This window comes from Thermobia domestica, chromosome 2, assembly GCF_964235325.1.
Source record: "Thermobia domestica chromosome 2, izTheDome1.hap1.1, whole genome shotgun sequence".
Classification (NCBI taxonomy): domain Eukaryota; kingdom Metazoa; phylum Arthropoda; class Insecta; order Zygentoma; family Lepismatidae; genus Thermobia; species Thermobia domestica.
The window spans coordinates 13119385-13134839 of record NC_137455.1 but is presented as its reverse complement, the minus strand read 5'-3'; the positions used below and the strand labels follow the sequence as shown (position 1 = coordinate 13134839).

At 38.6% G+C, this 15455-nt stretch overlaps 1 protein-coding gene across 2 annotated transcripts in view; it reads right to left on the bottom strand.

The window, feature by feature from the left end:
• Positions 1-15455, bottom strand: part of LOC145670215 (cytochrome c oxidase subunit 6C-like) — a 62443-nt gene that overhangs the window by 28551 nt on the left and 18437 nt on the right. The window contains exon 2 of one of the 2 annotated variants that reach the window (XM_081738600.1): positions 9600-9683. The exons of the other annotated variant lie outside the window; for it this stretch is intronic. The gene's annotated coding sequence lies outside the window, so the exon portion shown is untranslated. The remainder of the gene's footprint in view (positions 1-9599; positions 9684-15455) is intronic. 2 annotated transcript variants of the gene reach the window in all.

Genomic DNA, 15455 nt, shown 5'->3' with positions numbered 1-15455 from the left:
ATTGTTTGACAGAGCCTGATAAAGGGGTGCAATAATGATGGAAAAATTTTTGAAAAAACGTCGGAAAAAATTTGCACTGGCTAACCAGCTTTTGAGACTTTTGGGAGTGGCCGGTCTGGGTGCCTGAGCTAAAGCTGAAATCTTATCAAGGTCAGGTTGTAGAGTGTGATTGTCAATAATATGGCCTAAACATTTAATTCTTTTTGATCCGAAAACTGATTTGTTAATGTTAAAGAGCAGAGAATGTTTGGCGGCTTGCTGAAAGAAGGCACGAAGAACAATCATCATCTGATCGAACGAATCTGCGTGGACATACATGTCGTCAACGAATGATGTAATATTGTTGGGGAAGATGTCCCTATAAATGGTTTGAAGAGCTTGTTGAAGTAAAATGGAGGCATTTTTGAAACCCTGAGGAACAGATGTCAACTGAAAGTGATTGAAAGGGAGAGAAAGACCCTTAATGGAGAACGCAGTGGCCGGTCTGTCCTTGGGATCTAAGTCTAATTGATAGAAACTGGAGTGTAAATCAAAGGAGTTGAACCAAACTGAGTCAGAAAGAGACTCTAGAACGTCCTGTGTATCTTCTAAAGGAGAAGCTACTGTTCTGGAACGGGAATTGAGGCCCCCGAGATCAAAAACGGCCCTTAGCTCAGTTTTGGAATTTGGTTTTAAAACAAATAATATGTTATTTCTGTACTGAGAATCTGATTGTTCAAACACTCCTTGATTAATGAGGCGCAGGACGAGTTCTCTTGCTCGCGGTCTGTGTTGAATGACGAATTGGGGGGACTGAAAGGGAACGTCTGATTCTAAGTCTAACGTGGCCGAAAAGGTGGGTATTTTTGTAAAATCATTGTCGTGCCATTGAAAAAGAAAAGCATATTCAGAAAGTAGCGCCTTCATTTGAACAGTTTGATGTTCGTCCATGTCAGGAGAAAAGTGAAATTTATTAATGTCAATGAGATGACCGATTTCTTTAAGGCGTTGTGCTTTGTGTCGTGAAGCGTCCTCGTCCGTGGGAAAATGAACCTGTCTGATGGTGTAAGCGTTAGTGTTTTGTTCCGGTGGTGAAAATATGGAACCAATAACAATGGGAGCATTGGCCTTTATAATCTGGGGACGAGACGAGACGTTTGCAAGTGGCAAAACTAGGTTATCTATGGAAACAACAGCATGCGTCATATAGCAGTTACTTAAGTTTCATAAGACAGGAGTATGTAGCCGGAAGGATGTATTTGGAAAGTGACCGTTAACCTTGAGAGGAACTGCTTTAGCTGAACGGGCTGGTATGACAAGTCTCCTACGTGCTTGAAAAACAATGTGAAGAGTGGGATGTTTTTTGAAAAAGTGAAATGTTTGTATTTACGCTGTGTATTGCATTATCGGCTGGAGGCATGCGACCTAGATGACGTAATGATAGGATGCCTTTGTCAAAATCAAGGGTGGCTTGATGATCTTGAAGAAATTTACTGGAAAGGATAGCAGGAAAGTTCTTGAAAGGAACCAAACGAAAAAGTACGGAGTATTGATGACCATTAAAATTCAAGTTGAGAATGGTAGCACGGGAGAGATGTACCGGAGATGATGAAAGACCATTTAGAACCGTGTGAAGCTTAAAAGTACGAACCGAAGGGTCCAGCTGGTCGGCTGGAAAGAGACTGACTTCAGCACCAGAGTCGAGGCAAAAGAAAACATCCTTGGTCATGCAACGGGCTTTTACGTAAGGTAATTTGCCTTTGAAATGCAACGGTAATTGGAGGTAATCTGAGGAAGAGGGAGGGGAAGAAGGGGGTGAGGAAGAATTAAGCGCGAGGAGACTGGTGCGCTCTCGCGCTAATTTTGGGCGTTTTTTGGTTTATTGGTACGAGAGTTTGTGGAGACAGGGGAAGAGGAGGGGAGGGAGGGTAGGTGGATAGGGGTATGATATTGAAAAAAGGGATGGTAGAATGGAAATGGGGGAATGGGTATGGTTGGCTGTTGTGTAGTATAGACGTTTTGGGGTTGGGAAGAATGCTTAGTATTAAAACGCTTATTGTTCTTGCCTTTACGAGAGCCGTTATTGTTATCATTTCGTGGAGTGTTACGGGTTGGGGGAGACTGAGGGACAGGTTGACAATGAGAGGAGGCGGTACATTGACAACAATGAGACGGGTGTGTGGAGCAATGAGTACACGAGTTAGAAGAAGAGGTCGGATTGGTGGAATGAGAATGTTGGAGACAGGAGGACGGCGGATGGGGTGAGAGGGACTGTGGAAAGGGAAGGGATTTGTGGTTAGGAGAGAGGGTGTTGTGATTGTGAGGACTAGGAGAACGAGAACGGGTAGGAGCGAAATGAACAGAGATAGGTTGAGAATTGGAAAGGGTGTTGAGATGAAGCTGTAACTGTGAGACTTGATGAGTCAGTTCTTGACTGGCGCTAGAAGTTGGGACATCTGAAGTTTGGCGTGAAAAGGAAGAGTCCGTTTCTCGCTTTTGGGCCATGAGTTGAGTGCGTTCTAAGGTTGTAACCTCATCAATAAATATGGGATAGTCAGATATGGTGCGAGTGCCAAACCAACGTATGTTCTCGGGTGTCATACTCGACACGCATTCTAAAAGAAACTCCTGAAAATCTAATTGCGTGTATGCCTGATCTGCCAGAAATTTCTTTGCGAAAACGTAATGAGAAAGTGGTTCATTAGGGAGTTGAACTCGAGCCCTATACTGATGAATGCGAGATTGTGTAACCTACTCGTCGCCAAATTGTTTTAAGAATTTTTGTTGGACGGTTGACCAGGGAAGGGTAGAGAAATTTTGGGTGGAGAACCAATGTTGAGCGGGTCCAGAAAGGGACTTTTCGAAAATCTTTATGCATTTTGAGTCATCCCAGTTATTGACCAGTGCGATCTTCAAGAAATTTTGTAAAAATAAATCCGCGCTTTGTTCCTTGGACGCACTGTATATATCGGGAATGATGGAAAAAATGCCTGCCATATTGTTTGAATTTTGAACTTGAGGTGTGTTTAAGGGAATGAAAGAAGCCTGACTGCGAGTCGTGGGCATGACAAGAGAATGTGAGAAATGAAATGATCACAATGGAGTTAACAAAGTAAAAAGTGCCTTATATGTGTGAAAAGAGGAGCACAAACATTAAGAACCACACGAGAGAGATTCCTCTGGGGGAGCCATAATCTGATACTAATATGTTACTAAATTATGTTACTGAATATAGCAACAATCAATTGTCACGTTAAGTAATAAGAATGCTAATAAAAGAACAAGTGTCATACTTTTGTGGTATTTATTAAAACCGACACCATAAATGCTAACGATATAGATACAAACAATATTTACAAAATCATGATACGAAAAATAAGTAGTGCAATGGTTGGGGTCTATCAAGGAGAAATCCCTGATACTCTCGTGTGTTTTTAATGTCACGTAGTCCTCCTTTCACGACATTTATGTCATGCAAAAGTTAATCAGCGCAAAGCATATACTCACAAACACAGGCCTTCCATCACCGCTGTCAGTCCTGGGTGGTTCCTCTGGATGCAGAATGAATGTACCATACCACACTCTTAGCAGGTGTAGGTCGAATGAAGATGATTGTTTTTAAAAATGCCTGGTTTTATAGTATCACAAAAAACTGTTTTAGTTTTAGCAAGGCACTGTTTATGCTGGAAAATATGTTTTTTCAATTTAAAATAGACACCTTGAAAGATTTTAACTTATATGTTTTGACACCATCACCTTGAATAAACTTGATATTATCACTTTGAAGGTTTTCATATTTTGATGCCACTGAAAAATCCGTTTGCGTAGGACGTGTTGTTTTTCGTGGTTGTATCGTATTGTTAATCTTGTTCTTTAATAGAATTTTTACAAGGAAAAATCACGAAGTATATGAGTGTATAATAATGTTAAACTTTTCATCGTTTAATGATTTTGGGAATATAATAATATATACAAACGAACGACTCATATGCCTAGAACGAATGGATGAAATCACTACGACTCGTGCTATTCTTTCCTTTAGTCAGGGGCGGATCCATTCTGAATGTTTGGGGTCGTTCGAAGTTAATAGGTTTTATTTTACGTTTATAATACAAAGGTGAAAATTCTTAGGATAGGTTTTATTTTTAAAATAAAAACATATTCAATTCTGGGGGCGATCGCCCCCTGAATCCGCCCCTGCCTTTAGTGATCCATTATTGCACTCTATAGATCACTATATGAGCTCCTCCGTGGCTAAGCGGTTAGCGTACGCACCTTTGGCGTGGGAGACCCGGGTTCGATTCCTGGTGGGAACTCATGTGGTTCGGATTCCACGTTAATCAGTAGGTCCCGTCTCATGTAGCCTCACTGCTGAAAGGGACGTTCAACTAAAAATCAACTCAACTCTATAGATCACTATGAAAATCAGTGCCAAGTTCTGAAAGTTATGAAAATACTTCTGCACACTACTTTTCATACTTACGTACTGTACAGCGAAATAAAATAGCTATAATTTCGCGATGTAAAGATTATTGCCGCTTAGGGCTGTAATTCCTTTATATTTTACTATTATTTCGCGAGCTTGTCGTTTCATGCCTTCTTCTTATGTAACCACTGTTACCAGACTCAATTTCTTGTCGAATTCCAAATAGTACAAGAAAGGGTAGCACTAGAGTTCTATCCGCATACAAGATACTGTATCACTTATGCTGTGAAGTCTTATTAAAGTAGCTAAATGTAATGGCTGGAAAACAGGATCCCAACTGCAAATGGGGCTCTGAAACAAAATCCCAATTACAAGCGGATCTGCGAAACGAGGGTTTCATTATAAGCGGGGCTGGGCAACAGAAATCCCATTGCAGGCGGGTTGGAAAACAGGGCCCTATTACTTGCTTCATGAGAGCTTAATACATAACAATACAGAACACCGTTGTTGTATGTGCGTTTTATCTTATTTGCTTTTTCTTATTATTTGGAAATGACATTACAGACACTTTTTCTTTAAAATTTTTGCCCCCCCCCCCCAAGAGAGCGGGGCCCTAAGCTATAGCTTGTTTAGCTTATACGCAAATCCGGCACTGAAGGTGACATTCTGTACTTCAAAAGCAATAGGTATTACTTTCGAGTGTAATGTAATAGGTTCTAGGACTCTGTTTAACTCTGCAATGGACAATGATTTTAAGACAGATACTTGTAGTAATATAATGATGCCAAAAGTCGTGATTACTGAATTGAAGTTTAACATACACTCACAATCGTGCTATTGAAACGCCAGTGTTTGTATGTGCTGCACTGAAAAAAAAAAAAAAAAAAAAAACGAAGTGCTTTTTAAAACGCCGACTAAATAATGGACAGGACCGGCTAGTATTGTCTATTGTCTCATTTCAGAAAGAGAGGGAGGAGAGTAGTGCTTTGTGTCAAGGGCGCTTGGAGAAAGCTCATCTGCGCCCCCGCATTTTATTTATGAATATACAATATTTGGCATAATTTGAATTCAATTTGTCTTAAAATCCTTATACATGCCTTCTGCATCTAAATGCCCCTCCCCCCAAATTTACACAGAAATCGGCGCCCTTGCTTTGTGTCGGCGCGATAGCTTCTTATAAGAGGGTTGCAACTTGCAATTGTTTACGGCTATGTACACATGTCTTACCCGTGTGGCATTAAACAGATTTGTAAAAACCCTTATTATAGCATTGTTGAGTTGATCTCTGTTGCGTTCAGAAGTCTTGGCGGTCGGTGCCTGTTCAGCTAATATGTCGAAAAAACTTACCAACGATGTCTTTCTCGTGTTCAAAGAAGCGCGATTTTCAATCCGTTGACGTTAGTGATCATCCTTCTTCTTCAATGGGAGAAAGACAAAAAATACAAATACATGTGACAACCAGGATTCGCAATTCGAAGTGTTCGATTTCAAAGAAAGTAAAAATGAACTAGATGTTGGAGAGAGCGAAGACGACAGCATTGCTTCTGAAATTACTCATTTATATTTTTTCTCTCTTGCTTTCTTGTAATAAATACTTCAAAGATAAAAATGTTTGCAGCAGCCTATTTTATCCTTGTTTTACTTTACCTACTTATTGTGTATTTTATGTTATTAACGAAAAGTAGAGTAATATCTGTTAGTCTGCGTTGTTTGAACCTTCTTTTATTTCTATGCATTCATGTGCATTCTTGGAGGGAGAGGAGGTAAAGCTGTCTTGAACTTCATCGACTACACAGTACACACCGTTATTATTGTTTAAAAAAAAAAACTGAAAGTAGAGGTAGTGTGTGTGCCACGCGGTATTCGGTAGATCGAGCATATTGCCACGAACTCCCGCAGCCCATCCTAAGTCCTGCATTTCTTCAGTCTCACCAAGTGAATGCTGGAATGGCACCTTCTATAAGGCCAACACAGCTGTTTTCCACATCCTTGTTTCTCCCCTATTTCGGTCTGAGCCTTAGCTAACTAAAGACTATAAAAGTTGAAATTTAATTATTGTCAAAAAATGTCTACATTGCCCAGTTCTCATTTTCATTGTCCGCCCACCCAGCAACTAGGTCCGCCTCTTTCCGCCCACCCCATCAAGCGTTCCTGGCGTTGTCCCTAATACTCACAGTGCACACTGTAACGGACCGTTTCAGCCGATCCGTTTACAGAATAATCTACTGATAATCCACATGAACTAACTTTGTAATGTTCAATTTTATTTCAACGTTCAAATGTTGACTGATTTATGTTTATTATTTGTTATTTGCGGACGTTATGTCAATCTGTGCGTGTTTGTTTGTTAATTATTTTGTGTTTATGTGTAATGAAGTTCAAATTTAATGCTGTGTTAGTGTTTCTAATGATGGGCTACAATATTCTTTATCTGCACCTAGAATAATTGACTTTCTAGGAGATTTAAATAATCTTTGAACGTTTTGTAACTAAAATGGGAAAATGGTAGTGTGGTATATAGTGTGGTCGTCGTAAAAAAAAAAAAAAAAAAAAAAAAAAAAAGTAACGTCAAATTATTTTGAAGTTAATTTTGTTTAACCTTTGGTATAAGAAATCTATCAAGATATTGTGTCTATAAAATAAAATAACTGTCGTCCGGAATCCTAAAGGTAACATATGCTGTATCAAAATATATCCGATGTAAATTTATTTTACTGTCATTAAACCAAGCAAGTTACTCATTAATGTGTATTGCACAAAATGAGGCCTGAAGATAGCGCATCATCTTATGTTCTTTAACACTGGCTTTGAGCAAAAGTAAAAATCACGATTAATTGATATTCAGAATATTGGCCATAATAGAACATCTAGCCTTCAATTTTGTTTAGTAAAATGGGACCGGAATTTGACTATTACAAACATAGGTGCTTGTGTGTGTATTCTTCGATATTTATTATAAATGTTTTCAAGATATTGATGATATATTGAGTTACTATTGCGACAAATAACGGAAATAGTTATTTCACCTTGCATTTTTGAAGTTTTGTCGAATGTCCAATGTACAAGTAAATGCTAATCATTGCAGAGTTGAGATAATACGGTTTGCATTGCAACTCTCGAGATGTAAGATATGTATTTGTAATGCATCATCTATTGCATTAACTTCCAGGTCTCGTTGAATATTTTAAGACTGCTATGTATCTACAACTTACTTGAGATAAATGGGCAATGAAGCTGTTACTTACATCTGGAGGAGATTTAAGTTGTTTTATTTATATTTATTACAACTTATCTCTTTGTACGGTATACATCCGATTATTCACCTTCTTCCGAGGGCCAACACCATCGTGGTTCCGAACTTGCGATCTCGATACAGTCCAGAATTTAAAGAAATTTTGTCTTCCCAAAAGTAGAACAGGGCAGAACAAATCAATTAGTTACTCCCTTCGGCTTTACATGGGAACTTATCTACGTGAAAAGGAGGAGGGTGTACCACAACACGCAACTAAAAACTACAAAGTTCATTTTCTTTGGAAACGTTTCTCTACGAAGTATCGCAGGATAGTTCCAATATAGCGCCGTAACTTAATTTTTTCTGGGGGGAAGCATTGATACACGTATTTGGGCCTCCTAGAAAAAGTTATTTTTCAAAATATTGGGCTCTCTCTTTCCATCTTCCTCTTTCTCTTTATAGACCCCTCGGAGCTTGTGGACCCTCCTGCACGGCTAGTTCTGTGGGTCAGTTAGTTACGCCCCTGTGCCCTTCCATATATAACAAATTAATTAAGGGGACAATATTGACAAATCTTAAAGCAATACGAATATTATTTCTAGGGCCACTAATAGTAGACATTTTTTTTTACTGAAATGGGTACTACTCATTTTTGTTTTATTTAACTTTTGTGTGCTATTTTGTTCATGTAATGTAGTGAACCTGTTTGATGTTTTATTTATAATTTCATGTTCGTATCGTATATATGGAATAGGGAAATTCTGTCTTAAAATAGGCCCCCTCGAATGGCGGGAGCTTCCCTGTGGGGGAGTTGCCCTCCACAAGTTACGACCCTGTTCCAATAGCTGTTCTTGTTCTGTGTTAGAGAGATTCATAACCTTGTATGTCATGGATTCCTACATCAATGAAAGGATTTTCAATGCAACCATTATCAGATTGTGGGACAGGGAAAAATTTTCGAAAAATTGCAGCTAATAACCTCAAGTGTCCTACAAATATTTGGTGCATTTTAGCAAAGGGTTTTTCACTTGAAGAATCAATGAAATCCCTGAGCACTGGAAATGATGAATAATTATTGTTTCGTACTCGTACTGCCCAAAGCTGCAGTTTATAGGGTGTAATCTTAAAAATACTTCCTGCCTAACAGCTGTGCGTTCCATTTTATTCAGTTTTTAGGCGTCGCGGATCCTGGCTAATCTCGCGGATCCCATTTTAAGAACCACTGCTCTAAGACATTCCGGACTGTTATTTTCTTGGCGCATACCGAAATAATTGCTCACGAATTGATAATATGCGTGCGGACTGATGTTCTATAAAAAACTTTTTTCATGCAAAACAAACATCAACGTGAGGTAGGGTAGTTAGGTTAGGTTGGTAAAGTATGGCCGAACATCCCCAAGGTACAGTAATGGAGTAGCATAACATAATAAGTTGGAGTATGTTAGGTTGCTTGAGTGGGTTAAGTCAGGTTAGTACTTGTGTGTTGCATTTACAAGTATCTTAATGTGGGTTTCGCAGTGATACGGATTTTTATAGCACTTGTAATGGTTTCACACTATTAACATTATACTGTAAACGTACAATACAGCCATATTATATTGTACAGAAATATTCCGCTGTCGGAAATTAACATCTAATACAGTCCTCTTTCATATGTACTCACTCAATTTAACGGTAAAATTACATTTTTTTATGACGAATCTGCATTATAGAAGGATTAACATCATTTAATACACGGAAAGCAACTCAAAATATTTATTTACACTTGACATGTAAAATTACATGTCACACTATGCAAAATCAATGTATTTTAAAACGAAATAATCGCTAATTTCATTATGAATGCCAACATTTTGTAGTAAAAGAGGTCAGTGGCACATAAATATTTACACATTTCAAACAATGTAACTTTACACCAATTAATAGGTAACTAATTGATTTTGAAATTTCTTTATAACTTACTCAAAAGACGAGGAAAAACTGCCTTCAATTTGATACTGTTTCTTCAGAAATCTTGTCAGAACCAGTTTTAACTCCTCCAAAACACTAGTAAAAACACAGAATATTTAAGACCAAAAACTATTTACAGTAGCAGCAGATCTCTCTACAAAATATCACCGTAGAAGACCAAAAATACCATGTATATTTAGCGCATCAAATAATAATAATAATAACAAATAAATAAATAAGGAAGCAATGATGCAAATACAGGGATAACTGGCAAAGTTAGCAGTCCCGAAATACAAAATTTACGTAGAAATGAACAGAATCACACGAAGTGTCAGCATATGAGTAACAAAAACGTAATAAAGGTCATGATTGCATGATGATAAATGCATGGAAGTCGGTCGAGATCGTAATACTGCAAATTATGGATGTGTTAAGATATCAAATAACAATTTCGACAAAGTGGATACTTACCTACGATCAATATTAATACCAAAAACCATATTCACGAAGAAGTTCAATGTAGATTAAAAGCAGGGAATTCGTAGTATAATTCAGTTCAAAATCTTTGTCGTCGCGAATTCTGTCGAACAATTTGAAGCTTAAAATATACAGCGTGATTCAAAATGATGTGAACGATAAGGAAACGTTCTATAAGTGATAATACTGTATCAATAACGAAATCTCTATGGAAATACTTTCAATATTATCCTCAAGTTTTGTTTGGAACGAGCGTAGTAGTTTAAAATTTATCCGCTAGGTGGCAGAGTGATTAGTTCCAAGATGGCTGCCTGTGGTGCAGAGAGAGCATTTTGCGTTTTACAGTTTCACGTTTGTCGGTCTGTTGTTAGTGTTCAACGCAAGTTCCGCACAAAATTTCATAAAGATCCACCATCAAAGAAGTCTATACGTAAGTGGTATGACAAATTCAACAGAACGGGATGCATTTGTAAAGAAAAATCGCCCGGTAGGCCGTCCACTTCTGAGGCAGATGTCGAAAGGGTTCGAACCAGTTTTTAACGCAGCCCATAAAAGTTAACAAGGAGAGTTAGCAAAGAGCTTCAAATGCCTCAAACAACTGTTTGGCGTGTAGTGCGTAAATATTTAAAGATGTATCCGTATCGAGTGCAGTTGTTACAACACTTAACACCTAATGATCACACGTGTCGCAAGACTTTTTGTGAGTCATTTCAAGAGTTGTGCAGTGTTGACGATTATTTTTTGGACAAACTTTGTTTCAGTGATGAGGCTACGTTCCATGTGACAGGAAGAGTGAATAAACAAAATGTTCGCATTTGGGGAACTGAGAAGCCTCACCAAATCTGTGAAATTGTACGTGATTCACCGAAGACGAATGTGTTTTGTGCAATTTCATCTTCAAAAGCTTATGGTCCGTACTTCTTTGACGAAGGGACTGTGACTAGACAAACATTTCTACAAATGCTTGCTTACTACGTGGCTTATGCCACAGCTCGAACATGACAGTGCAAACTTCATCTATCAATTGGATGGAGCTCCATGTCACTTTCATCACAATGTCAGAAATTTCCTCAACAACAGACTGCCACACCGCTGGATTGGACGGTCAGGTAAAAATGATCATCAGCTTCTACGTTGGCCACCTAGATCACCGGACTTAACCCCCTACGATTTTTTCTGTGGGGACATCTAAAAGGCATTGTCTACAAGCCCTCTCTACCCCAAGATGTGAATGAACTGCAAGAGCGCATCATTGCTGCAGTGCAAATTGTTGATGCAAACATGTTGAAACAGGTCTGGGCGGAATTGGAATACCGAATAGATGTATGCAGGGTAACAAAGGGGGCCCACATAGAATATTTGTGATGTACTATTTTCATTTTTTATCACAAAAACTTGGAGAGTTTTAGCATTTAACTGTAATATTTGAAGCTATTTGGATGATTAAGGAGTTGTAATCGTTCACATCATTTTGAATCAAGCTGTATAAAACGAAAATCATTCCTGCCGTCCTGTATGGTTGGGGAACATGTTCATTTACTCTGAAGGAAGGACGTAGACTGGACGTTTTTGAGAACGAGATCCTGAGACGAATATTCTGACAAGGGGAATGGTGATAACTTCATAATGAAAAACTGCATAATTTATACAGTTTACCAAACATTGTTAGGGTCATCAAATCTAAGAGACTCAGGTGGGCAGGTCACATGGCCAGAATGAAATCAAGTAGGAACGCTTTCAAAGTTTTAACTGGAAATCCAATCGGAAAACGACTATTAAGAAGACCTAGGCGCAAATGGGAGGACAATATTAAGATGAATCTCGCAGAAATAGGAATACAAAGTAGAAACTTGATCCAGTTGGCTAAGAATAGAAGTCAATGGAGAGCTTATGTGAATGCAGCATTAAACCTACGGGTTCCATATGCCATAGAGTTAGTTGTTTAGATTGCATGGTGATTAATTAAGGAGAAAAACGAATTTAAATTCTGGACTATATGACACCGCGCATTGATGCGATATTAGGTAAACGCCAATGTTTCAAAACCAGTCTTAACTAACCTAGAACGTGTATGCTGCAGGTAGTAATGGAAGGAAAGCAGAAATGTAGAGCGGAAACTATAAAAGGGAATTTGTATTCAGAAGAGCACCCACGTGGGAGTTTGCCGGGTCCGGACCAACCCAAAACTTCGTAAATTGACATATACGTCACAGAGTAATTATACAGGGTGTTCAATATACAATGCAACCCGGATTTGGGATAGTAGAACTTTTGAACCTGAAGTGATACACAAACAATGGTTCTACCAAAATGAAGCCTTGTTCATGGATATATTTTTAAACTAGGAAGCAATGATTGAAGTACATTAGGAACCACACAGTGTTGCCAGATGTAACTGAAAGTGTAAATTCCTTTTTTTTTTTTTTTTTTCAAAACATGTAAATTGACTCGCAACTCATATGTATGGATGTGCTGTCGTTAATTTTCAGTTTGCTTAGTTGGAGTAGCTTGGAAACTATGGAGCAGAAAAAAAGAATTTTTCATTTCCACCGATAACTAATCGGATGAGGCGTCTGTAAGGGGGAACTAGGGAAATCGTAGTTTTCAAAAATTAACACTCTGAATTGGCAACCCTGCTGATGTTCCAGTGCATCAAAAGGTGTGTTAAGGGTCTGTCTACATTATGCAATTCCTGAAAACAATGAAAAACAAACTTTGAATTTATCATGATAAAACTTTTACTTACATGCACGAACAACACTGCTATTCATTTCTATGAGGCTACTTAAAGTAAGAGGTATACAAAAACAATCCTTGGTCTATACAAGACTGGAAACAAACATTCGCAGTACCACTGAGAACATTAACACTTCAATTCTTCAGAAAGTTTCTGCTAATCTGGTGAAACCTGTGAACGAGGGTTAGAATCAAAATAGGGACCCTTCCAGCATCTGCTGTAGAGCTTGTGACTCATTTCTGATAGGAGGCCGAGGCAGTACGTAAAAACTACTCATTGTTTTTTTTACGGCTATGGAATAACACATTCCATACTACATAAACGTAGTATCCTGTATTATTATACCTCCAAACTTTAAACCCCTCCGAAAAAATAATTCTGGCTGCGTGCCTCGTTACAGCTGAACCAAATATGGTGAAATGGGCAAAATATTTAGTGTTATCCTATTTTGTGGGTGCATAAATTTGTAAAATATACGAAAAAAAAAATATATTACTTGATTTCACAATAGGATTGTACAAGTAATGAATGTGGGGGAAAGGAACTTCACCCCTGCCAGCGGAATAATGATAAGGGCTAACAAGGGGATTGAGAAGGACATAAAAACCATATCGGTAAAAGCATGTTACATAACTGCGTCAGAGATTCTCCATACGTTCTTTAGGGATTCAACATATGTCTGTACGGCAGGGGTAATGAAACAGTACAGTAAAGATGGAAACCATACAGAAAAAAAAAGTTGTTATCCATGGCACGATTGCGCGCACATGTACAATGGGAGTCAAAGCACATATCACTTAGCATGATTGCATAATCTCAGGGGGCAATAAAAAGTGGTATACCAGATAGAAATTTGCAAAGAGAGGGTAGAAGTAAGAAGTTTAACTAGTCGTGTCATGTAATGAAATAACAGGCAGAATCCAGAACGACGCAAACGTATTGTATTTGTAACGTAGTATCTTAGAAAGTAGCACTACAAATTACTGGTTATACGTGCTAACAATAAACATACCTTCAGAAGATGTTCAAAGTGCTCTCCTCCCACATCTATACAACGTACTAATCGTGAGTTTCGGATGCATTCCATCACTCCTGGTGTGTTGTGTAACTGTTCACACGCATCTTCAATGCAGTTTTGTAAACCAGCACTTCCTTTCCCTAACTGTGATGTTCTTCCCCCACATTCGAAGTTGTCTAGCTCCGCCCCTGTCCACTTCAGGACCATATGTCATGAACTTTTTTTTCTTGTTTTGCTGCTAGGAATCTGTTGTTTCATTTTTCGCAATTATTTTTGGGACACCCTATATATATATATATAAGTAATTTTTATGATTAGGCTAAGGCTGAGAGGCCAGCATCTTCAGTATTTAGCTATATATAAAACAGAGATTTTGAGACCGGTTAGCAGAAGGTGGAGAACCAGTTCTTTACCTCAACGAAGATGTAGTCAGTAGAATACATAATTAGAGCGCAAAACTCGGAAGCCTGTGCGTGTGGAATGCAGCGCATATAGAAAGGAACATACGACTTCATTACATATGGCACAATGTCTGTTTCAATGTTGTGAATATATATACAGGGTGTTTCAAAACAACATCTACAACATTTGGGAGGTGATTCCTGGCACTAAGATAAGACGAAAAGTATAGACCAACCTGGGTGCACAAATGCTTCCTTTCGGAGTTAAAGGCTGCCAAAAACATGAAAAATGAAGTTTAAAGGTCCATAGCTCCAATATTATGGGACCTACCGTAGTCGGGTCAAGACTTTATTTACGAACCATCATGTACCCTATTCAAATATCGATGTCTCAAAATCTTGCGTAGAGGAGAGGGTGCAAATGTGGAAACATGAGGGTAATGTGGAAACGCAACGTATGTTGATTGCAGAGAGCTTTACCCTAGCAGCAATTGCCGTAAACAATCACCCTCATCCCCATTCGGCACTGCACAACGCTATGAAGCAGTCGGCCAGTGTAGTTAATGGTGGTGCGTCGATTGTTGTTTACACATTTTCGAGAAGTTTTTGGAGGTAAGTGTGTAGTATTATTAAGTCTAAAGTATCATAGAAGTAGTGTAATACATATTAGAGTATTGTGAAAGGAGGTTATTGGGAAGGTATTGGTGGCTTTCAATCAATCACAAGCAAACGTGTTTTTAACTTAACTCGTACAATCCAATTTGACTACAGTGCTGGTAACTTGGAAACATGTGGATGAGGGAAATGTGGAAACGTTTCCACATTTCCGACACCCTAAATACCATTGCTTTGTTTTATTATTAGTGAATAATTTATTGAAGATAACACACATGTGAATCATACAAGTATATGTTAGATACGTTTTATTCATGGCCTAAATGAGGGGTATGGCTTTGATGTAAAGCAAAGTGGAAACTGACAAAGAGGCGGAAAAAAGGCAAATAATTGTCTCCACGATTTTTCTTACAGGGTCCTAGCGTACCGAGTACTTCTTCAGAGGATCCCAGTGTACCGAGCACCTCTTCACAGGATCCCAACGTTCTGAGCACATGTTCAAAAGTTTGTGTGTCACCATGTGAAATCTTGAAAATACCCCCTTTGAAGAGGAAGCCTTCGAATAGAGGCCGTAAGCCGAGTTCTTGCGCTGTTTTCACATCGTCTCCGTAGAGAAAACA